The 25,784-nt window shown below is 34.8% G+C and overlaps 1 protein-coding gene across 2 annotated transcripts in view; it reads left to right on the top strand.

Moving 5' to 3' along the window:
* The first annotated feature begins 3,420 nt into the window (after positions 1-3,420).
* The window catches only part of LOC150109945 (prolyl 4-hydroxylase subunit alpha-2-like), a 99,595-nt gene continuing 77,231 nt past the window's right edge, over positions 3,421-25,784 (top strand). Inside the window, exon 1 of one of the 2 annotated variants that reach the window (XM_090415903.1) lies at positions 3,421-3,534. The gene's annotated coding sequence lies outside the window, so the exon portion shown is untranslated. Of the gene's footprint in view, positions 3,535-4,107; positions 4,422-25,784 lie in introns of those variants that run through there. The other variant, XM_090415887.1, reaches the window with a different exon arrangement.

Genomic DNA, 25,784 nt, shown 5'->3' with positions numbered 1-25,784 from the left:
GTAAATAAGCTCTGGGCAATATGAACGAATAGTTACAATTTATCAGTTCTCTGTTGCGTTAAAATCTTCATTAGTTCAAAATGGCTCGCAAAATTGACGCTCAGTTTAGGCTAAAAGGACATCCAGTATCACTTTGATCATAAGAAGAAGGATTTTGTTACATTATGTAATTCTTTCACGTAAACTAAAGACGCTTCCCTTATCTTGTAAACCAACTAATGACCTACCTGCAAAAGAATTCGAAAAAAAAAATGCTTAGATAAATGCATGTTAGAAATCCTGTTCGGATGTTATCTGCATCTATCACAGTAATGATAGGTCTTACAGAAATAAATTCCCCTGGGACTTACTGTCATGCATAGCCAACTAACGAATTGTTCAGACCCGAACCTTTGATTTCATTTCAACGACCCATAAATCGACTTCTCGCATATTCATTTTGTAACTATAATGTGACCCACATTGGGATTAACAAACTTGCCATAATGGACACGGATGCAAGCAAAATCTCCACATGTATTCCCCCTGTTAATAATTAGACATCTCCGACGAAGTGCAACGACTGCGAGTGCATTGAAGTGTGTATCTGGAGTATCGTTTTTAAATTGGGTGCGAAATTCTAGTGATCCGAATTAAGAGCTGGGATGATACTCGATGGAATCTAGGCTTGCATATGGATAAGATCTAACAGACTCACGGTTCAGCATGCCCTGTTAACGTTTTTCATTCATTAGAAACATTGTTATTGTTGTGTTAAATTACTGTATTTAATTTATGTTTTTCTTTTCTTCTTCTGCCGATGTCACGAGACAAATAAACACACCGTTTATTCTTTCAGTTTATAGTTACTTTTTCAGCGAAAGTGTGTTCTATTATTCTTTTATTATCATACTTTACAAAGAAAAAAATTATGGTTTTAGTGTGCTATATTCTCTACTGAGAAAGTAATAGTACTGTATAGTTTTAAACGCATTCTTTCAAACCCGTTTTGAAAGCATTTCGTGGGGGTCTTTTTTGACGCAGAATTCAAATGTCACACAAATAACCAGAAACACACAATTACTAAAATTAATCGCATCTTAAACAAACAGCAGTTGGTCACGTAAACCAGAATGCCATATTAATGTCCTTCAGGATACTGGTCCAGGAGAATTATGAAGGAAGATTTCATCTCTTAATTTGAAGACGAGTTTTTTATTTTATTTTATTTATTTATTTGCATAAATAAATAAATAAAATAAATGCATAAATAAAATAAAATAAATGCATAAAGAATTGCCCATGCCTTCTAACCAGGAATAGTATGTATATTGTAGCAATGTATCCATTAATTCAAGTGTCAAACATGCGCTTAAAACACAAATACATCATCTTTGCATCTATTGTGTGCTTATTTTTGTTTACTAGCTTGAAATTACGGCCGAAACGACCAAGGATACTTGTATTATGCCAACTGCGTGTATTCTTTTGGACCTTTTGCCTGTTTGATCGTGCAATACCATTGTCTTTTTCTCCTTCTTATTAGTAGTTCCAAAATAAAGGTGGTCTTCAGGAATCTATGGCACAACTGTCTAGTTTCTTTCGATATTTAGCTTTTAAGTAGTTCTTATAAAGTTAACCAGAGCAAATTGGGACCGCTTAGTCATCATTCAAGTTCTTTTAATATCAATTCAAGGAGTGAAAAGTTCCAAAATCTACAATAAAACCTAGAAAACTTACAAAAACTTAACCCCTCAAAGGTTAAGGTTAAAATAATGAAGACTTCGTTGTGCACTTCTCATCAGTTATACTGCATAGAAAAACATTCATATCACATCATTTAGGCGAAGAAAGCGTTCATATTCAGTAATCTGGAACGATAACTGAGAGGTCGTCCTCTTGAAGACTGAAATTTTTAATGGGACACAAGTGTTTAAAGCAAAATACCTTTGATTTTTTATCATCACCATTAGATAGATAAACACATTCAAAATTATTTAAAACAACAATGCAAATTTGAATTATCCTTTGCAATAATAATGACAAAGTTGTACTGAACTCATTTAAATGTCAGAAGAGTTAACAGATTATCAAGTAATTTCATACTACACACTGAAGATGGAATTTAAAACGAAAGCCTTCCACACTTTTGACGTCCCCACGAAGAAATTTAATTTTGAATTTTTCCATTGTTTACTTCACTATCCTTATGAAGCTACTACTTCTAAGTTAACAATTTAACAAATTAAATAAAAAAAATTCGTGGAAATCTAGATGTAAAAGTAGAGCTCGCAGAATATCTCAAGATTTTACATCTTAAAGGTCAGCAGAGGAAGTCTAATGCTGCTGAATGTCTGCATGATTTTTTTATTTTTATTTTTTTATTGAGTTTATACATGTCGCACAACGATGAACGAAATCATATGATGAATCCTATTAAGATTAACTGAACTGATATAGCTATCTGCTTACTCGAGGCTTGAAGTGGCGTGGAAATGTTCCATGTGTGGTCATGAGAGCACCGTGTCTGGATTATCAAATCTCTTGTAAACATGTACTATAGGCTAGCAGCCTTTAATCGGTAGGATTCACATAAAAAGAAATGAAAGAAAAAGAAATCAACCTTCTCGAATTCCCAAATACAAATGCCTGTAACTTTGTCCTCTTCACTAAAATGATACAATCCCAGAAAAGGCGAGCGCCACGAGCGCGCATGTGTGTGTGTGTGTGTGTGTGTGTGTGTGTGTGTGTGTGATAAAGATTTTAAACATAAAATAATATAACTGTTCTTTTATGTTTAACTTTTTATAAAATATTAAATATTTACTTGTGTCGATTACTCTGATTTTAACACACAAAAAATGTATTACAGTTCTGGATATCTTCAGTACGTGATGATTTTAAGTATACAATTAAAATAACGATTTTGTTACTTATGATCTATGACTAAAAAGTTTGCTTAACTAGAACATTCCAACGCCCCCCCCCCCCCATTTTAAGATGATACTATTATAAGAAAAAAATGACAGCTGGCAGTCTATGTGAGAATGACGTTCTCAAAGTGGAACATCATAACAATAAGTTCACTTGCTTACAAGTAAACTTTGATGTTCTCAATATGGCACTTTCTGTCTCAGAAAGAAGAAGAAAGATGAAATATTTGCACGGCAGTTATCCTTAGTGTGATTAGTCAGCCAAGAATAGGCATTGCTTTCCGATGTGTTAAAAACTGACATATACATATAATTATATATTTGTATTGCATATCTTAGTATAAACAGAAATAAAGTGTTATTTCTGTTTATTTTTTAACACCAGTTTTAACACCAGTTTACAAATCTCGAGTATGTAAGAGTGGTATTCATTTATTTATTTTGCTGTTTGTTATTGAATACATCTTAAATAGTGTACGGGTAAGTAACTTAATGGGGGGGAGAAGAGAGAGAGAGAGAGAAGAAGAAGAAGAAGAAGGAGAAGAAGCAATACAACAAGATGACAAAATGAAAAAGATCATCTTTACAAACACGCTCTGATCTTCAAGGAGTTCTAGATTAGGTAAGAGGTTTCATGACGTCACGATAAACTTCCTCATAACCTGACCTTAGGAAATGTTCGAAAATATCTTGTAACATTTAAGTGATATGATTTTTTGTAATCATCAAAAATGAATTACAGATGCACTTAGATAGATATGCATGCGCGCGCGCGTGTGTGTGTGTGTGGGGGGGGGGGGGGGGGGTAAGAGTAAGAATAAAGCAAAGATGAAATAGATGAATAAAAGGAACATATAGACAGATAGAATGCAGCGAAAGAATAAAGCTGAAATGAATGTGGAAAAGCATTTCGTTATATCTGCTGAACATATTTATGAACCTTGAAAACGAGTTTCCCATACGAAGCTTTTCATGTTACCATTCTCCACCAGATGGCGCCGTTATTGCTTCCTTTCTTTAAATTAGTTGGTCTTGCTCCTGCACACATACTGGACAGGTCATGTGTTACAGGTCACGATGAAGTGGCTTCTCCGTACCGGCCTAAAGCTCTCATCTGCAGAAACAGGTTCTTGTGAAAAGCGGGGGTTATCACAGAAGCCGAGAGGGGTGGGGTAGGGGGAATTAGGACGAGCAACTCACGGAAGGAGGACAACACTGTCTTTCTCAGGATATTCCTTTTCTAGAGTCGCCGATGCTGGTGTGCGGAGGTACGCCAAAGGTCAGCCGTGCAGTGAAACATAGTCAACACTCCCGTAGGCAGAGAAGCTCTTTTTGCACGTGATTGCTTATTGGTTGTGAGACAGCTGACCAGCCAACGTCTGAAGAAGCCCTATCTCATCAGTAAGGTCTCGTCAGGTGCGCTTAGTAGCACAAGACAGAGGGTACGGCAGTTTACGTGAATCGCATTCGGTAGCATGCCTCTGGGAAAATCCGGATAAGAAAGAAAAGGTAAAGAAAATAATATTTTCCTTTCTGTGCCAATCAATGAGTTCACCTTCACTTCAATACCTGAAATGGTAATCATTGTCCTATTTACGACAGTAATTGACACTAATTAATATCGTCAATTAGCATTCTTCATTTTACTTTTAAGCGTGCGGTATTATCAACAGCTAGTAATGAATTAGCCATTCACAAAATAACAAACTATAAAAGGATAAATATTATGAAAGCATTCAACACTAAACCAAAATGAGTCAATAGATATATATATATATTATTCCATGAAATATAATATTTTATATGTATTTATTCATACAATTCTGCATTTGATGATATCATTGTTCTGACTTTTTGTGATTGTCATCGGAATACTTAAACTATTTTTCTTCTTTTTATAAACAAGTTCATCGCTCTTTATTATTATTTTTTCTGGTAAGTACATAAAATATAAAATATTTTATATATGAATTAACATTATATGTGAAATTTTATATATGAAATAGCAATGTCGATCGGCTGTCTATTCTGGACTTCTTACTGTTCGTAGAAGAATGCATTTCTAAAAAATGTTATTTTAAGAGAGAAACGAAAGTACGGTAAAGTGCTTAGCAGTATAAAAATAAGTAATAAAAAAGTATTTACACGAATCTCGGAAATTACAAACTCATCAAAATATTAATCTATACAGAAAAACAAAGAGATCTGATTTATGTATATATACTTATATAAGCATCTTTAAATATATTATTTTGGTTGATACTATCCTGATAGATCTTTGTTTCTAAAACCCAGAGAGGAGAATATATAATTCCCTAAAATTATGGGGATCCAGCTGTCTCTGACCAATCCCAAATCTAATTAAATTACTGAACGGAAGAAGTAACATATCATTAAATAAATTATCGGATGCATTACATCGGGTGTATTCAGGATGAGCGATGGGAAATTATTGAAATGAACGGGGACATGATGGTAGCAATAAAGTATACATAATGTGCAGGGGAAAAAAAGTCAAAGTTTTACCTCGACCTTCTGATCTGTAATTCAGCTCTTATCACAGACACTCTACATGGGATAAAAAAAAAAAAAAAAAAAAAAAATCTAGGACAACGGTAGTAAGGGCCTCAGGGTTTCGGTCCCTCAATTTATGCACTGTATTTGCCCTATATGTTTTCACAAGAAACAAAGTCTAGGGTAGAGAAACAACCGATCACGAAATCATTTCGTCACACATTTGAAAAAAAAAAAAAATGCAGTGTGAATGTAGGGAAATGGGGGAAGCGTTGGGAGCACGATAACCTTCTCGTCAAAAAGGAGAACAAATGATATTGTAAATTTTCAGTTTCAGTTATTTAATAGAATAATCCTCGGTTGTTTTTTTTTTAATAGCCATTTATTTTAGGCGTGTTTGTAAGCGAACAACATCTGTTTGCTCGTCATGCCTCTATGTCAGTCTGTCTCGAATGTAACAGTTAAACAGATTTTGATGAAAACGTAATATGTTTCAAACTCTGAGGAGAAAATTGTCCAGCGGTTTAAATTTTTTTTTTGTTAAAATTGGGCAATAACTATTACAGCACTTTACATGAAAATCGAATTACACGTTTTCACTGTACCAACTTTCGCTGGTAATCGATAATTTTAAATCGTGTCTAGCGAAGGGAAGCTCCGTACTATCTTCGCGCACTAAGCTCGACTGAAGAGCTAAAATGGACATTTGAAGTCTTGTTTTTTTGAACAAGTGAAAAATCGTCTATAATTTATTTATTTATTTATTTATTTTTGAATTGAGATGATATGACATTTTTTTTTTCGTTTCAGTGCTATTGTGAGGTTTGTTAAAATAAAAAGTTTAAAAAAAGTTATAGGATGCCAGATCTAGGAAGCAAGAGGAGGAGGAAGGCATGCAGAAGATTAATATTTTGGGTCAGAAACTTCTAGACAAAGCAGAGTAAGCCCGTCATCGTAATAGCGAAACCAATCTCGAGTGCAATGCTGTTCACGTATATTTGACCAAGAAAACTTTATCAACTCGACTTTTTTTTGTTTTTGTTTTTTGTGGCAATTGCTTTCCGCTTCGAAGCAGAACTTGATGCACTTTGTGGTGGAGCCAATGCATTGAATTTGCACATGGACCAATTGAAGCACCAAAACGAACACAACCTTTATCTCCTAGCAACAATGTTACTCTGCCCTCAGGGGCTCGATAATGAAAAAAATAGAGATTATCTGGAGTGATGAATCTCGCTATTCAGATATGTTCACTTAAATGGAAGGATTTAGATTTGGGCACTGCAATGTGATGCACTGCACCCTTCACATTCTGGAAATCTGAACAGTTTCAAGTACAATGCTCATGGCTTAAAGAAAGTTTGATGCAGTGAGGGTAATAACTGTAGTTGTCTCTGACTGCAGTGGCCGAAATGTGGAGCATGGTCATGAAAGAATTCTGGAGATGATTTTCATGGCACAATATCGAACCACAGGATGTTTTCGAGGTTGCAATGACCAGCTAACCCTAATGTGCCATCCTATCTATAACAAAAGGCCTTTTTACTTCGAATGTATCATAATTTGTAAATCAGAATATGAACACAACCTTTATGAACACAACCAACCATCTGGAATTCTTTTTTTTTTTAATGACCTACCACCTAAAAGGTAGGTCATAGAAAAACGCTGATGTGCTATCGATAGATTGGCCAGATAAGAGTCTCGAAAGGTCGAAAGGCCTATAATACATGGGTATCGTGACTGGGTCAAGAGTTAGTCGGAATATTTATAGGTTGGGAATATTTACAGGTTAGGAGATGTGTGAGAAACTGCTCATGTCGGATCGCTACATGATTACATTAAATGATTCTGCATGAATAAGAGAAGATTATTTCCACTAAGACATATCTCACATCGGTGGAAAGTCAATTTTGTGTGCTGAGCTTTAAGTCGTATTAAAAATATCATTTGTAAGAGGTCATTTTGCTTTAGTGCTTTCGGAATAATGTTTTTAACTTTTTCTTTGCAATGCACATCACGTTAAGTCCATGGTATTCAGATGAATTATGATATACTCGTATGTAAGTATCCTATTTATTATTTGTTTTCTTATTCCTTTCTTCCAGGTAGGTCAGAAACTGATATTTTTTTTCCCCTCTATCAGACTATACAATACCCGTTCTCCACAGAGTAAGGTCAGTTAATCGGTCTCATGTGAAGATGGAATGGCTTTAATCCCGGCAACTGTTTTTTTTTTTTTTTCATCGCATAGAATAGACAAGTCGACTAGAAAAACACACGCAATTGAAAAACCTTATAATGATTCTTTGCGTCCTATACCGGATTCGAATTCTAGTGTTTCAATTAAAGGACATCGTCGATACTAACTAAACTACGGAGGTTTCCTCTTCAGAGGTTGCACTATTATGTTTAAAAAACACTGATGAACGTGCTAAATCACAAAGTTCTTACAGTTTAAATTAATGTTTTTTTTTTTCAGTTTATTTCGAGGCAAGCGCCAAAGTCAAAGAGTAATTTGTTATTCATATTTTCCAGAAAACAAATAGCAGGAAGATATTAAACTTGGCAATAAAGCACTTCTAGTTTGTATAGAGAATAATTACAGGAAATCCTAAGCGGAGACGTGTCATAAATAGACACCTTTCAATAAACTCATGTTGAGTCGTCTATTTTAACACCGACCTGTCTAGGTCGATGAATACAAAATCGGTTATTTACGGGACACGTTTTATGACATTTGGTGATGGGTTTGATGTATCTGAAAAGTCGGTCGACGGGCTTTTCGATATGACATTCACCCAACTACATAGAATTGATGAATAGCTATGCATACCAATCAAAAAGTCCCCCCCACAGCTCTAGAGGTCTTTGATCTTCCGCGTTCAGGAACTCCAAACTGTGGGAGGTCTTAGGTTGAAACTCATGCTGTACGGATGCAAGATGGGAAGCATATAAAGCGAAGGACTATACACCAGGGGGGGGGGGAGAGACTGAATAATTAACTACACAAGTATTTGTGTGCTAAAAATCATCAGCAAAAAACAACTAAGCTAAAGTAGAAACTTTATGGGATTAAGTAGAGGAAAAAATTCTATTTTTAATTGGGTTTAATTTGATAGCGATATCAATGAGATGAAAATGACGCCCTTTCTAGTGTATCTAATATGATGAGTTAATAGGTAAAGACAGTCAGTCAACCGGAAATAAGACAAAGAAACATGCACTACGTGTGCAAGGCGATGTGGATCGAAATATTCATTGTTTAATAAAACAATGAAATTGTCTCGCGTGCTTGATTTAGTCACAAGACTGCTAAAGTAGTTATATTATGATTACATGTGATCCGCTTGAAGCACATTCATATTACGTAGTTCATGAAGTGCAAATCGTATTTTATGATTTCTGAAAGTATTCCAAAGAATAGAAGTGGACAATTTTGGAAAGAAGTAGGCAAAATAAATTGTTTATATTATTTGGACGCATTCTTCAGCTTTATTGTCGTCAGGGAATTTACAGACTACTCTAAGTTAAGCTACTCAATGTGATCAATGTTTCGGTCGAATGTACCACTATTCCATTTAAATTATATTATTCGATATCACCCTACTTCAGTTTCTTAAATTTGTTTCTTAAATCAGTTTCTTAAATCTTCACCTACATTGCCTCTCATAACGAGAATATCTTATTTTCAATCATTCGATTGAAAATAAGATACTCTCGAAAGAAAAAAAATATCCTATCTCTAATGAAGTACAAATAACTGAGCAGTCGAACACCGGAAATGACAGCACGAAATATTTACATTAAGCAGAGGCGAGCATATCAGGAAGTCCATCGTGATGTACTCATTTCCCATCCACTGCTTCGCTGAATGGTAGCCGAACATAATCCTTCTCATAGAAGGAGAAAGAGATTTTACGAGAGTCGTAATCAGTAATTGGTAGCTTCTTGTACTGGCAGTTGTTAACTCCGATTTCTATGGAGGGGGGGAAAAAATGAAGAATAAGTTTAATGATAACTTTTAAAGATAAGAAGAGGTTGTCCTCGTTTTAGTATGCCGTTTACATGATTCGGCAGAAGAACCGGATAACTGAAGAAAATTATTTTACAAAATCACTTTACGATTTCGACTATATAGAAAGCTAATAGATTTCTTAACTATATAACGGAAGCGAATCCTTTAGTGATATTCATAATTTGCACACCCCCCCGCCCAAGCTGCCATTTAATGAAAGAAATTAGCTCTACAGCCATGCGGCTGATATCGTTATGTATAAATTGTATATAATAAATTTCTATTAAATCTTCTCACTGTTACTTGGGGGTAGCCGATGAATACTAATGGTTCGTACTAATTAGTTCACTGGCGTACTAATAGGATCCCAGGGAACTATTAGTACGAATACCATTTTTTTCATTTTTCTTTGCGTATCAGTCTCAATGGCCTATCAGGGCCAAGCAACTTGAGTTCTTTTAAACCTGATTACTGTTTATGATAGATTGGTTAATGCTATCTGCATTATCTGCTACATCTGTAAATTGCGTGTATTCTTCTGGCCAGTCTGACCGTTTTACAGGGAGGGAGCAAACCCTTCCATGGGAAAACCCTACTCACCTTCAACTGAAAAGCTCTGATAAAGGTTCTTCGAGTCATAGACAGGATTCAAATCTGAGTCTTTCTAACCAAAAGGCGTTTTTTAATCCAACAGCGCTACTGAGGATTTTTTTTTTTGCGAATTAAGTACAAATATTACGTATACATTCTTCCACAGAGCGAGGAGATGAATACAAGTTTCTTTAATGAATTTCACCTTTAGACATCAATTAATCAAACTAAGAATACAAAATAACTTAAAAATGCATACCAAAGCTTATAAAGACATACATTGTAAACTGACTTTTATACTTAATGTTCAGTAGCTGGTTTTATACGGATATGGCAAGGTTTTTCTATTCTGTTTTTTCATGTAAAACTTGCAAACAGGCCTGAAAATATGCAATTAATTTAATCCTTGGCCCACTCACGGTACTAGCGCACTACGCGGTTACAACCTTTCGTGGGTAGGAGTTACATTAAAAAAAATTGAGAAATAAAAATAATGCACTAGCCTTAGTTGATTCGGCCGTAATTCAAAACGAACGAACTAATTTTCTGGAAGAAAGATTCTCTGATTTGCATATGAATTTATTTTCGTATTTGGCAAAATAATAATAACACTTTTTATGGCGATATCCGTCAGAAAATGAGAAGATTTCATAACAACTTTTCCTGGAGCAGTAGGAAAACATCATGTGCCCATTAATTGAAAAAAACTGTGTTCACCCATTAAGCAAAATAAATTTATTCCAGACATTTCAAAATATGATAAAGACGGAGACAGAAGGGATTTTTCATCTCTTTAAAAAAAAAAAAAAATAAAATAAAAAAAAAAAAAAAAAACGTAATCGAATTTTAAAGTAAAGCATTCTAGTTTGAGAAAACATAATCATCGAACATAGAAGCCAGAACCTTCATGAGCTGAGTTCACCATCATCTTCATCTTCATTCACGTATGGAGGATTGAAGCTATCATGAAGAGCACCTTTCGAATCCAATTTATTTATAACCAAGTTATTTAAATTTCGGTATGAGTTCAGACTTGTGCACTTAATGTTTTCTATTCATTTTTTTTTCTTGGTCTTCCCGGCAGTATGTTTCCTTCTACTTTTCTATTCTGTAGAATTTGAGGAAAGGCATTCTGTACACATGTCTATACTGCTGTAACTTTTTTTTTTTTTTTTTTTTTGGTGGTGGTGTTTCTTTTTTATTTTTATTCTATCTTCTGAATGGTTTTCGTTTCAGTCCATGATGTTTTATTTATTTTTATCAAACTTTAATGTTTGGTTTTCCTTCTGTTTGAAGTCTTTGAAGCATAAAGAAACGTAGGGAGTACTATTGAGCTATACACTTTAAGTTCTTTGGAGGGATGTATGTTTTTCCAAATATTTGCAAGCTTGGTCATGAGAGACGATCCAAATTTATTGTGTTTACTAGTTTCCTCATAATTAAACTTGCGTGTGATTAACATGCCTACGTAATTAACTTTTTAAACCTGTTCTACTTTATTTTCTTCCGACATCTTAGTTTCTAAGGTTTGGTTTTACTAAATTTTATTTAATTAGTTGCCTCAACACAAATTGCAAACAATAGACAATTCTCAATAAATATTATCTTGATTAATATGTATATTTTGTATACTGAGGGATCGCAATAAATATATTTCTAGTCACATATGATGACAGATATCACATTAAAAACGTCATTTTAGTTAAATGGTATGAATTAACCAATACATTCCAGTTGATTTTATCCCACTTTTTATTTTGTCTCAGTGATCATTGTTAAGTGGGTTGCTTTTGTTATCATGAAAGCTGTTTATAATTGATCATTATAAGTGCTATTGTCTTTTCCTTCATTGACAAATATACATCTGCCAAACGAGCTTGCGCATATGTAAAAGACGCTTAGCAACATAGCTTAGTCGCTACTGCTGTTCTGAGCTGGTCGCATTCCAAACGACAACATAGTAACCTAATGATCACTATCGTGACTGCCAGCGATGTATATTATACGACCGATTCAGTTTCTGATGGCAGCTTCCTGAGTTCAGTCTGTAACGATGACACCCTTTGTTTGGAAAGCCTTGAGTTTTCGAATCCCGCCTAAGATGCAGAAAACCTTTGCAGGGAATTCTGAACGGAAAGTCGGTCTCATTCAAGTACGGAAGAGTTTTTTTATTATGCAGAAAACACGAACCAGAGAGAGAGAGAGAGAGAGAGAGAGCATGCAATTTAAGGACGTAATACATTCGCCTCAGAGCTCATGCCTCACTTAGACCAAGCAACTTTGCTTCAGTCATAATTTGTAAACAACAGCAACAGCTTTTGATTTGACAGATCAGAAATGTACAATAAAAGTGAATTCCGATGTACTGTAATAAGCAGAAGGTGTCTACATCACTACCGAATAATGTTTCATAGTGATTCTCCAGTAAAGCATAAGACTCACTTTATTCTAAAATAATGGTAACAAAAGCCAATCTGGGCAGGCCTTAAATTTAGAACTGTAAGTATCGCTGGTTATTACTATTTATTTCATCATTCTCCCAAATTATTGCTTTCTGTTCCTTTACCGGCAGTGAATGAAAAGTTGTTAATAATGAACATTTGTTTTATAATGAATTTTTAGAATTTTTTCCCCGATTGTTGTGAACTCTCACTATAACGTACACTTTTGGAAACTGGAACTTCCGGAGAAAACTTCTGAAACTTCTTCTTCTTCTTCTTCTTTTTTTTTTTTTTTGGTCAGATAAATTGGTCTGTGCAACTACTTTTATTCTTAGCTCTCCCTTCTTCCGAATACCAAAGTAGTCAAAAAAAAATGTATTAAGATAATTATTGCATAGAGAGTTAACTACATTAATTTTAAATACCCAAAGGGCGTTCTTTGAAGAACCGATCTAAGAAAACTACGGGATCTAATTGATAAATGCATAATTCGTCACACTGTGTGCCAGAAAAATATTGAAGCAAAGAAATCTTCCAACTTTCCTCATTCCTTAAATGGCTCACTTTAAATACTCCTACAGCAACGGGGTTAATAAATTATTCGTGGCAATCTTCACAACTTTTTTTTTTTTTTACTGTTGGTTATAAAAACCTGAAATAGGCCACTTCTCAGCAGAATGTTCATTTTCCACCTTCTGTCTATTTAGTATGCCGCGATCCGGGTCATTAAGAACCGAGAATTCACTCGAACGTATAATTTACCTGCCTTACTTGCATCTACAAGATTAATAGCGGACAGACATCTTCGACTGTTCTCAAGAAACTCATCAATGTTGTCCTTCCTTTGCCGAAGCCCACAGGTGTACAATGATAGACGCGTTGCGAAATGTGTAATTACCCACGAACAATCGTTGGATTCTAACACCGTGTGCTTCATAACACACGTAAAAGTGCAATAAGAAATCATCTCGTCACGATTTCGATCCATAAGGGAAGGGATCTGAGTGTTATATTGGCGGACATATTGCACAAGCCAGGGGCATCAATACTTTCATCTCTGACATCTGCAAACAATAGAGAACAAGGTTATTAAATCTTTGACACTAATTTGCTTTAAGATTTCTTTACTTCCTCGTGTGCGATTTACAAATGAGGTTTTTCAAGTCCAATACTACTTCGGCTTTACACAAATTACTCATAGTAACAATACGTCATAACACGAGGAAACACCGAGGGAGAAGAAAAACACCCAAAAAACTTCAGCTGGTTATACTCATTAAAGCTCCTTAGCTGTAGTATGAAAAATGATGTTTCCATTCTTTAAAGGTACGCTACAGCGTTTTGATGAAACTTTTTTAGCAATTTATCATTGCAATCATACGAAGGTTGCGAAGGCTAAAAGAAATTTGTTTTATAAGAAATGTATATTTTTATATCATAACTTTCCTTTACTATTGTTTCATGAGGACTTCAGTTTCGTAAATCACTTCCTTAAAGATAATTCATATGGTGGCAGTGACTGAATGCCACCACTAACATCTATTTTGCTGTCATTGTAATTCGCTATAAAGTGTTTCTACTGGTGAAAGGCAATTTGTAGAAGCGATGAACTACTAAGAAATACAGGTTCCACCACGACAAATTTATTACAAAGATATCTATAATATAAAATGATAATAATAATAAAAAGAAACTCTTTGCATAAAATCTCCCTAAGTAACCAATGGACAAATAGAATGGCATCCGGTTTTTATTTTTTTTAATATATTTTTTATTCTTTTTTTTTATATAAAAAAATATAAGAACTCCGCATGAGCCAAATTCTAAAACTACAAACCCTTAAACTGCATTTTATTACTCAGGTAAAGTGAAAGTATGCAGGTAAATCAAGCAAGTAAATTAAAGAAATATTTTATATGCAATGTCTAAGACTTCATAGTAATCCACGTGGTTAGTCTCGTGGTTAGGCTATGTGCTTCGCAACGTGGGGAAGGAGTGTCCTTGGCTCGATTCCCGTCGAAGACGTATTAAGAATCTTTCTCATCCATAGCCCAAGTTGGCCGGACGTGGACAGCAGGGTTTTTGTTCTCAGTTTATCTAGGGTTTTTCATCCCGCAAACCGGCCAAGTGAACAATCAGGCTACATTCATGGGATATAAGAGTAGTACCGCAAGGAAACAACGCGAAAGTACCTTGCTCATAGTCATTTCCCTAGATGATGGCTTATATAGCTGCCCCTAAACAGCCGAAAGGCTATAACCACAACACTAAGAGTTGATAACCGCCTCAACTTCTGAAATGTGGAATCCCCGTTTAAAATAAAAAGTTTACACTGGTTACGATTTGTTTTCTCCTATTATCTGAACAGGAATGAATTTCTAAGTAAGTTAGCAAGCTGTAGTTGTGATTTCTTCCCGATTCTTCCAAATATTATTAAAACTGTGTAACATCACATTGAATAAATGTTTTGTTTTTCTCTATTGGCGATTTTTATATTATAATTAAAAACGTTTCATAACATTTTACCAATTGTTCAGACAGCAGTAAATGAAGCATAACGAGATATGATATATTAAGCGTAGGCCAGAAAAGTTCCGAGTATTGTATGTAAAGCTAAATTGAAGTATGAAAAGAAATTGGCGTCTGGCTGCAGACAATCCAAAAGAATTTTATCATTCTGCTAAGCAAAAGAAAGAATGAATGTGGAAGAAAACTTTCAGATTGTATCTTTGTGCCAGAAGCAGATGAGATTGCTCAGATAATAAGTGCTTACTTCGCCGAGATCTATCACGCAGGTGTATGTAATATGGTGGACAATGCTGTCACTAGATTGGTTAAAGGGAGGGCGAGAAAGAGAGGGCGGATGAGAAGGTTCTAAAAATGTTGCTTGAACAATCTCAAATATTATCTGTCTCTGTCTCTGTTACCAAAAGAATTTGGTAACAGAGACAGACAGGATATAGTACGAATGCTAAAGAAATGTTCAGCCGAACTTGTTAGGCCCTTGAAATGGTTGTATAATTTGAAAGATCATAAAGGAATGGAAAGAATGAATGATAGTCCCATCACACCAAGATGGTGCTAAAAATTGACATACCTTACTACCAAGTAAGGTATATCAATCTCTGGAATAATAGCAGAGAACTTGGAAAAGTTTATAAGAACTCGCATACAGAAATGGAAAGAGTAGACAGACGAGCTATACTTTTCAATGAATAGCATGCGTTTACTAAAGAGTGGGCACGTCAAAGCAATTTTGTCATATTTTACAGTATAATAAAGTTACGGCTCAATTGGATAAAGAGAATGGATATGAATTATGATTCTGTTGTACTTTGCTAATGCCAGACATCACATGCTGTTGCATAGAGTAGAAGATATAAGATTGGAATATAAACTATTGATTTGGATTAACGGGAGACTGACTGACAGGGATCAGAAAATGGTGTGGGGGGGATGAATCTTCTAGATTTAAGATGACCCCATATGAATAAGTCCTTGGACCATTTTTTCACTCTATACATTAACGATACGGGGAAAGATCTGATGACAGGAGGTGTTCAATTGTTTGCTGACTGTGCAAAGACAAACAGGACAATCAGGAATGCGGCTGATATGCAGCATTTACCGAATGACTTGAATAGACCGGAAATGTGGACAAATAATGTATGCAGTTCATTGTGAAGTGTAAAGTTATTCATTTTGGTATGATCAGATTTCTAGAAGCATCTTATATTGGTGGGATTATGCATAGAGAAACTGATGACGCGATCTTAGAGTCATGGCCAATAGGAAGCCTGGACAACTTGTACGCAGGTTTCTCCTTGGTACTGAAGGGAGAAAGAATACATAGATAGGATACACCGAAGAATTATAAAAATGATATCAGGATTATGGAATGTTACAGTCCATGTACATGTTCGATTATCTTCGTGACGAGAGGAACCTTTATATGGGCTTTTTCAATTGAAGGTGAGTTAGCCAATCTCATAAGGAGGTAGTAGGTTTTTTCTCCCGGAAACTCGGGTCATACATCCCAGGTAAAGGCAAATCGGCCATCAGAACACATGCAATTTACAGACAAAAATACTGTTGTTGGTGGTGATTGGAAGTAGGGCGTTGATGGTTGTAGTAGCAGTGTCGTTATGTATAGCGGAGTAGAGTTGAGTGCCCTCCTGCGATGCATCCTTATACTCCTTGGGGTGTCATGTAATAAGAATGATAATAATGAATAATAAATACATTATGAGGACAGACTGACGACATGTGGACTATAGCAGCTGCTGAATATGAGAGAGAGAGAGAGAGAGAGAGAGAGAGAGAGAGAGAGAGAGAGAGAGAGAGAATGATGATAAGACAGAGACCTATGGCGATGGAAATTTTCGTTAAATCGAACGTGATGAGAGGTCAAGACAGTATCCATGGACATTGAGTTTGTTTGCAGTTAAGAAAAGGATCAGAATTAAATTTTGTTCTCACAGAGCTACATGAGTGCGCATGTTGAAGTATTGAGTGCATCCAGTATGAACGAGTTTAAGAGAAGGTACAACAGCTGGTGTGGAAGATGCATGACCTCCCATGATGCATGACTAATAATAATAATTATTATTATTTATTTATTGGAATTTAAGTGTGATAAAGAAATTAAATATATTTACAATATTAGCAAAGTGTACGATAATATTAACAAAAGAAAAACCTTTAATACAATGAGTACTTTTTCAAAATATCAGTAAACTTAATAATATAATAATTATAGTAATTTTTTAACTATGTTAATAACTAACTTTATTCATTAGTTAAATTGTTACTTGAACACTACTTCGTCGGAACCTGAACGAAATAGTGTTCAATTATTACTTGAACACTATTTCGTTCAGGTTCCAACGGTGTTTGTTTATGCAGATGGCCCACCTGATGTCAGTTTTTCAGTGTTGTTGGATTGACGACTTCAGTTCAATTTTTTCACTAAGTCTCAATTTCCATTCAATGCTATAAGAATGAAGGATAAGGCTGCTCATGGTTTCTATTCAGAACAGCGTTGTTTAGTAGAATTTAAACATTTTGATATTTCAGTTAAAAATATATATATTTATTTCTTTAGTACTGCGATCAAGGCCGGCTTTAAGCCAATTGGACCGAGTGTATCCAGTTGGTCCAACTTCAGCAAACAAATAAATTAATTAAAATAAAAATATAAATATAATATAATATAATATAATATAATGTAAATAAATAAAAAATTTAATTAAAAATATGATCAAATTTTGGAAGATATTTCTAAACAAAGAAAAATTTCTTTATAATTAGTTTATTTTGTGTAAGAGTATTCCCATATTTGGCTGGGTTCCAAGAGGAACCCAGCCAAAATTATCTGTATTGGACTCATCTACTACGACCAGGACTGACTGTGATGTAATAAATATAAATTGTGAAGATGTCCTCGACCTGCTCGTGATCTTAAATACAAAATACAGCTAAGCTTCTCTTTTGCTATTTTTAAGGTAAAGATAATCACGCTTTCGCTGGGACTGATCAACATGTTTTAACATTCTTTGTCGGTTTGATAATTCTGACCGTGAATGTTGTTGCATCCGTTTGGCGTAAGCATTCCAAACCTTTTCTAATAAACATGCATTGGACACGTTGTCTATTACAAGCATCCACTGGATACGTCCTCTGTTATGATGTTGATGACTACAAAGATGTGCCGAAAAACAACCGTTTTAAATAAACCCATTACTTTCTCCTGCCTCGAATTGCACAGTGGGTGAACCAGCACACACCCTAAGCACAATTTCATTCTTGGGTTTAAAATTATCCAGGTCAATGCACAGTCACAAGTTTCCTTACACCCATGTGTGGCTTTCATACAGTTCTTAACTTCTACGATTACATAATGGGATTATATATTGTTAACACACTCGTATACTTCTTTTTTTTTTCTTTCGGATTTTATTCTTTTAAATGAAATCAAAGGATGAAACCAAAAATGCCACATAACATACATATTGACACATTAAGTTTAAAAATGCAAATAGTTTAGTTGTGACAGGTGTTGTGTTCTAATCCGTAGTGGTGACCATATGAGTGGAAGAGTAGGTTAGAATTAGGGTACGAAAGACCTTTATAAGAACTTTTCAGTTCTTCTGAGTCAGCTGGTCTCATAATACAGGGCAGTAGGATTCTCCTTCCTGAAACTCAGATTTCTGTTCCTGCAAAATAAATAAACTGGTCTGGAAAAACACGCTATTTATTGACAAACATAACGTACAGGCCTTAGTTTCCTCCTACGTAATTTCAATCAAATCAACCCAATCCAAACTAAGATAACCCATTTCACATAACTCATTAATGGAAGATGGGATTTCTGTCTTTCATCAACAAAATATCTTTAATGAATGCAAATGACAATGTTGTACAATGCTATTTGCAACTGATATTACTTTTATTATTTCATCTAATACATAAATTACATAATCGTAATTATTTTAGTGGTCATATTTTCACTTATAAGAACAGATAGATTCGAGATTGCGTTTTGCCTCACAAGATACCACTGTGATCGGCAAAATTAGAAAGATGAATACAATTTCCTTCAGGTAGGGCTGATTGAAATCACATTATGTATCCTAGGCAGCTCAGTATTAACGAAGGAAGACCTAGAACAAAAGTTTTAGTTTTGATTAGGCCGGGATGGACAACTTTCAGCAGAGAATTAAGACAGAAGCAAATTCTCATTTTTAAAAAATTTTGATATGCTAGTACATATAACAAACAAACATATAAAAATAAATAATAATAATAATAATAATAAACACACTCTCTGTCTCTCTCAAGCGCCTTCCGTTCACTTATAGATTGTATTAAACTTTTATTTTCATAAATCTTGCCTTCGACATGATTTCAGATTTTATTTCTCCACTACAGAAGCCAAACATGGAATTTCTTCTGTAACTTGGGGTGGTGGTCTCACACCAGTCGGTGAAATTCAACTCACATGCAGTAGTATTCGAACCCACAGACCACCTATTAGGCAAATTATTCCATGACTTTAATTTCAAAACAAAAATCACACACACACACACACACACACACACACACACACACACACACACACACACACACACACACACACACACACACACACACACACACACACACACACACACACACACAAACTTCTCCAACTAGTAAACTGTTCTTTGCTATTTGCAGATACTTAAAAGCGTTGTTGGTGTTCTTTGAAAAAGAGTTTTCCCCTCGAATTCTTGAATGTACTTATTATGAAATATCTATAGCAATGACTCTTTAAAAGAGCATATAATTTGTTCATGTGCCAGTGACTTTAAATTATATAAAATAAAATATAAAATATACAGGGGAGAAGAAAATATTTTAATAGCATCTCAGGATTCGCGAACTACCAATTGTGAAATGGTCAAAAGATAGACAAGCTATAAAGAGCAGTTTCCTGTTTCAATTTCCTAAGAATGTAACGTCTGGGCCAGCAAGTTGACAGAGTTGATTAGTATATTATTCGCTCTCTAACTAGCAGCTGATCATCTACCACCTAAAGATTTCGCAAACATCCATGCCCTCAGTGAGAACAAATACTTGAGCCAAAGGTTCAAAGGTGCTCAGAAAGGAAGTACGAAAATCAGTGATCCGATATGAAAATTATTAACTACGAGCAGGGCGCGCCAGTAGTGTCCGGCGCCTGTGTGCAAAACTTTAGTTGGCGCTCCTATACCCAGTAGCATGTCAGTAGTGTCCGGCGCCTGGGTGCAAAACTTTAGTTGGCGCCCCTATTCCCCCCCCCCCTCCAATAAAAAAATCACTTAAAAAAAACTTTTTTTTAAGTATTTCTCCTCTTTGGCGCCTTTACTATCAGGAAGATAGTTAAAGAGCTTCAGTCTCTTTCTGTGGCAGCTACACATTAGGCAATTATCAACCATGGCAATCAACAGCACAGATTACACTGCTGTAAAGAACGTTGGACTGGTCGGTGAGGAGTTGAAAGCAAGTTATATATGGCATGACCGATCACTCTATACAATTTTCAGTCAGATGGATGGATAGATATTAACTGTGGAAATGTAAAAGTCTAGAGCCCTTGCTATAGACGCTAATGGTCTAAAATACTAGACTTCTATTATCACAGATGAAGATTATGTTTGAAAAGGTGGCAAATATGACGAGTACCAAAGGATGTTCTATGTGCTATCAGGATTATGCAATTTAGTTTTTTTCTTAAAAATATGTATTTCAACATAGCATACTTATATGCGTGTACATTTGTGTTTATATTAGTCCTACACACAAACACACACTACAAAGGCAATATATTTAACCTTGGGTGGATAAAGGGCGAGAATATGAAAACGCACTACATCATGGGAGTGTTTCATGCTGGTACATTGCCAACATTTCTCTGTCAATGCACTACAGTTATTCGTAGTATGCAGAGGTACTAAGCGGAACTGATTATAGACACATTTAGAGAGAGCATAAAATCAAATAATTATCATGATGTACATGCATGATATAATTATTTTTTAATCTTAATTTATTGTGCGCTTTAGATTTTTGTTAACCTGACGATAGATGTGATCCGCTGATGGTTACGAAACACAAAGGAAGGGCTTGATTCGAGAGAATATAAATATTCTTTTAGTGGTCATATTTTCACTTATAGGAACGGATAGATTGGACATTGCGTTTTGTCTCACAAGATGCCGTTGTGATCGGCAAAGTAAAAAGTTATTCAGATAAGCAGACTTATGTTAGTCTGCATATCGGGACAAATTAATGGCATACATATGCTGGTTACCAACACCCGTCCCATGCACCTCGCAAGTACACGACCAGCATTGCAATAATTTAGATTCAAATCAGTCATAAAATCATCATTACGTACTTTAGTATAATCACCACTCTTCTGGAACGCATTCTTGATATTAGTGTATCTTTTAATAAAGAACAAATCTTCGTGGCAAGGATTCAAGAATATGTTGTTGTTCCCCCCCCCCCCCCCTTCCTCGCATACTGTAAGCCTACAGATGCGAGATCCTTCGACACTTTTGCGCATGTCAAAAGAAGAAGAATCCATTCCGATATTAGGATAATCAATGCGTTTAATGGGATGAGTGTTTATTATTGTACGTCGGGAAATTAGCTTTTTTTTTAATGAAAATTCCAGTTTTTAAAGTAATAACTATTTTGCTTGTACAACAGTTGAAAAATTTATGTATAAAGCACGTGACCTCACGTGTTGGTGGCTAATTCATACATCCTTTATTTCTTTCTCCCCCTTCAGCATGAATTGACTATTCTTGGCACAAAGCCAAGGTCGGTTCTACGAAGTGTGGGTGTAGAATACTCATCTAAACAAATAAAAACTGAGATGTGTATTTGATTACTCATGTGAAAATTGAATAATTCATTGCGAAGTAAGTAAAAATTATAACACAAATATAAAATATACAAATTAATTAATTTGTATATGATTTATAATGGATTTATAATTAAATCCATTATAAATCATATTCCTTGTGAAAAAAAAATCATGTCGATCTTGTATTTTTGATGAAATACATTGCAGCAAAATTATATTTGAATTACCGTTAATATATTTTTATATACTTTTTAAAATTCTTGAAAGAATGCACGATTTTTTTTCGCTGCATATGCACTATGAGGAAAATAAAAAAAAAACACTTCTATTTATTTCTTTCTTGCGGTGTTCTAACACCGATAACGAATAATTCAAAAACTAGGAAATACTTCATTGTTGAATACGGAAAAGGTGAAACATAAAAGTGCCTTTATTTGTTAATTTCCTGTTGTTAAAAAGAGTTAGAAAGGTAATGTATTTTTTATTTTATTTTATTTTCTAAAAATTAAACAGTTTTTAGCGCTAATAACATAATAACAAAGAATAAAAGCATATCTTTTAAACACATTTTCGAACTGTATGTATTATTTATTTATTATTATTATTAGCTACCTGATCACTGAAATGCTAGACAATACACATAAAGTCACAGCTTTTCAAACGATAAAACACAACTTGGCTAGCGAGCCCAAATCTCACAGTTGGTAAACAACTTTAATCAGCACTTTGTGAACTCTGTCTAAAATTGCAGAAAATGTTCTCCCCTCACACAAAGAAATATTCTCCACCAGGACCACTAGCAACCCAGCCAATGCGGTTCTCAACAGTAACAAAGGAAGAACTGTCACTTGCAATTCATCAAATTAACTCTAACAAAGGACCAGAAATAGACGGAATCAAATCAAGACGCACTCAATTAACCTATGTCCTGTTATACTAAAACTGTTAAATAAACTAGACACATACCTGAAACATTAAAAACCATTAATCACTCCCATACATCCTTGTTAATTTCCTGTTGTTAAAAAGGGTAATTACAGACCTATCGCACCATTGTCTGTAATCAACCAAATCATGGAGCGCTTTGTGTATTGCAAACTCTCCACATACGTTGAAAAATTTGAAAAATTCCGCATCATCTCAAAAACACAGTATGGTTTTTATAAGAATTAAGGAGCAACAACAACGCTCCTGGAAGATTTCACAGTCCCAATAAATGCTGCGTTTGATAAAAACAGAATTGCATTAGTTGTTTTTATTGACCTAACAAAAACGTTTGACACACTAATAGACAAAACCTTATTGAACAAACTAGTACAGAGTATATCAGAATCGGATAAGCTTTAGTTCAAACCATACATGAAAGGCAGAAAGCATATCACATATATAGTATCAACGCATGTTGCAAAATAAAATGGTAAAACTGATATTCTGGGAACAAAGAGAAGATTCCACACTCCTATGGACCACAATGACAGAACACAAAATATTTAAGATAAAAAGCTTATACCATTACATAATCATGCCGAAATACTATCTCAGTCCAATCTACAGAATAACCAAAATAATATTATAGACAGGGGCGAATGCCGGTCTTGAAATTCACACTTGCTCTTGTTATCATTCAGGGAGTGAGAGGTGTGATTGAAGTCTGATTAGCGGAATAATGAATTACTGACCATTCAAAACTATACATTTATAAATTTATGTACATTTAATCATACAAATACAACATTTATTTTACAAATGATATTCTATCGTTTTCAAGTTAGCTACTTGAATACAAATTCTACCCTACGGTTCTTCTTTATGAACTGGCCAATAACATCGTCATAAAAAGTTGGTTGTAACTTAATTTTCCCAAGCAACACGCACACTTGTAAAGGCTGGCTGAAGTTCACTGGCTAGAGCTACGTAGACTGCGTATGGCCTGTGTTTAAGCAACAGAGTGAGACGACGTGAAATGGCTATGCGCGTGCATGAAATCACAGTGCTGCTGCGAAGACCTGGAAGCTCCTACAACCGAGCAAGCCAAGGTACAGTAGCTTTGCCCAGACGAGCAAGCATCGGCCTTCGATACACAACGCAAAGCTCAATTATTGCCGCACAAGCTTAAGACGTCTTCTGTCTACAAAAATAAAAGCCTAAATGGAATGCTTATAACAAATAAATATTACTTATTTCTGAATTAATGAGCTTGCGCAGCAAGCATAGCAAGCATTGAGAATTCGCCACTGATTATAGTCAACAAACTACATATTATATAAGCAAAATAATCAATACTGAAAAGCCAACTGAAGCTTCTACGTACCCGACATGATCAACAAATTGTCATTGGCACACACACACACACACGAAGGACACCTTTCTTGTTTTGTTCCAATGAACTCTAGGTATACATATTAATTTCTTGGCTCTCACTATACTAAACGACTATAAGTAAGCTACCTTTAGTGGGGGGGACGTACACCTGCCTGAATGCCATCTTTCATCTAGTACCCACATATTTTAAGCACACAAGAAACGTTGAAGTGGTGCGCAAATATTTGTGACTCTTTTTTTAATTCTATATTTATCTCTGTTACTGAAGTTATTGTTGTTACTAAAGTATAAATATGGACTCTAAAAGATCCATCTCTTCTATGACCTAATAACTTTTTAACAGACTAAATTTACATAATGTTGCGTAAGTATCAGGTCAAAGACCAAGTTGGAGGCAATTTATTATGAACCATAACGATGAGTTCAAAGAACCAATGTTTACATTATGAATCATAAATCGAATGTGTTCATTGCAAGGCTATAAAATGAAAGCGTCTTAAAGGGGATTTTAAACGGCATAATAAACTATTATCATTTATAACTTTTACTCATCCGTTAATCCTACTTATTATGCATGTTATTAACCTATTTTAAAGAAAGGAGGTTAACACTATGAAATAGAAGTCGCATACTGCCAGACTGAGTTTTAATTGAAATAATTCACTTCGCAATGCTAGAAAATTAAACTTACGGATTAAGTAAAAAGTTAATATATTGTTGTTCAGGCATCAGAGCATATGTATGTTATGCGTTAAGCGAGAGGGGGGGGGGGGAACAATTGTTGCGCGCTCATTTACAAACAATATTATTTTTGAGCCATTTTACTCCATGGCATAAGCAAAGCCATTAAAATATAATTGAATTTATGCTTTACTCAAATATAATTGATAATTTAAATCATTATTAAAATTGAACTTTTCGTCTGCAACAAGATAGGATTAATAAAGAATAATAAATAATTATGTAAGCAGTAATATATCTTATTTATTTAAACATTTGTTTGAGCTAAATAACAAATTGTTCTTCTCGGTTTAATTGCCACGATGTGACGTGTGGATAATTAAAGGCTTGATAGGAAACGGAACAATAAACGACTCTTGTAATTCGAAATGAACATACTATTTAAGTAAAGAAATGGTAATTTTCTATAATAAAAACGAAAATAACTACAGCTACGCATTCAAAAAAGTTTCGCTTCAAATCTTCCAATGTTTTCGATAACATTGTGAAGCACTTTTATATTCGTGATCTGTTTCCATCTCTTGATCCGTGACAGCTCTAGAAAGAGAACATTAAACAGTCAGTGGATGTTCAACACTGCGTGACTCGATATGAATGAATCCTTTGATTGGTGTTGCTTGAAAATCAGTCGTACTGGTTGGTGGTGAGATAATCGGGTTGAACCAGAAAGAAAAGTCAAGAACTCCGACGAAGAACGATAATGCATCGGCAATGCGTTAATTAATTCGGCAGCATAAGTAAACCGATACGCTTAACGTAAAAGTTGTTTAGTAGCTTTTAGCGCGATGAATTTTATCAGGTGGAACACGTTAATTAAGATATTAAGAATATTCATTGCGGAAGTTCAT

The sequence above is a fragment of the Typopeltis vanoorti genome, chromosome 1 (genome assembly GCF_054136105.1).
Source record: "Typopeltis vanoorti isolate ZY-2024b chromosome 1, IOZ_Tvanoo_1.0, whole genome shotgun sequence".
In the NCBI taxonomy this organism is placed as follows: Eukaryota; Metazoa; Arthropoda; class Arachnida; order Uropygi; family Thelyphonidae; genus Typopeltis; species Typopeltis vanoorti.
Note: the sequence above shows the minus strand (reverse complement) of the source record. Positions and strands in the feature narration are given on the sequence as shown.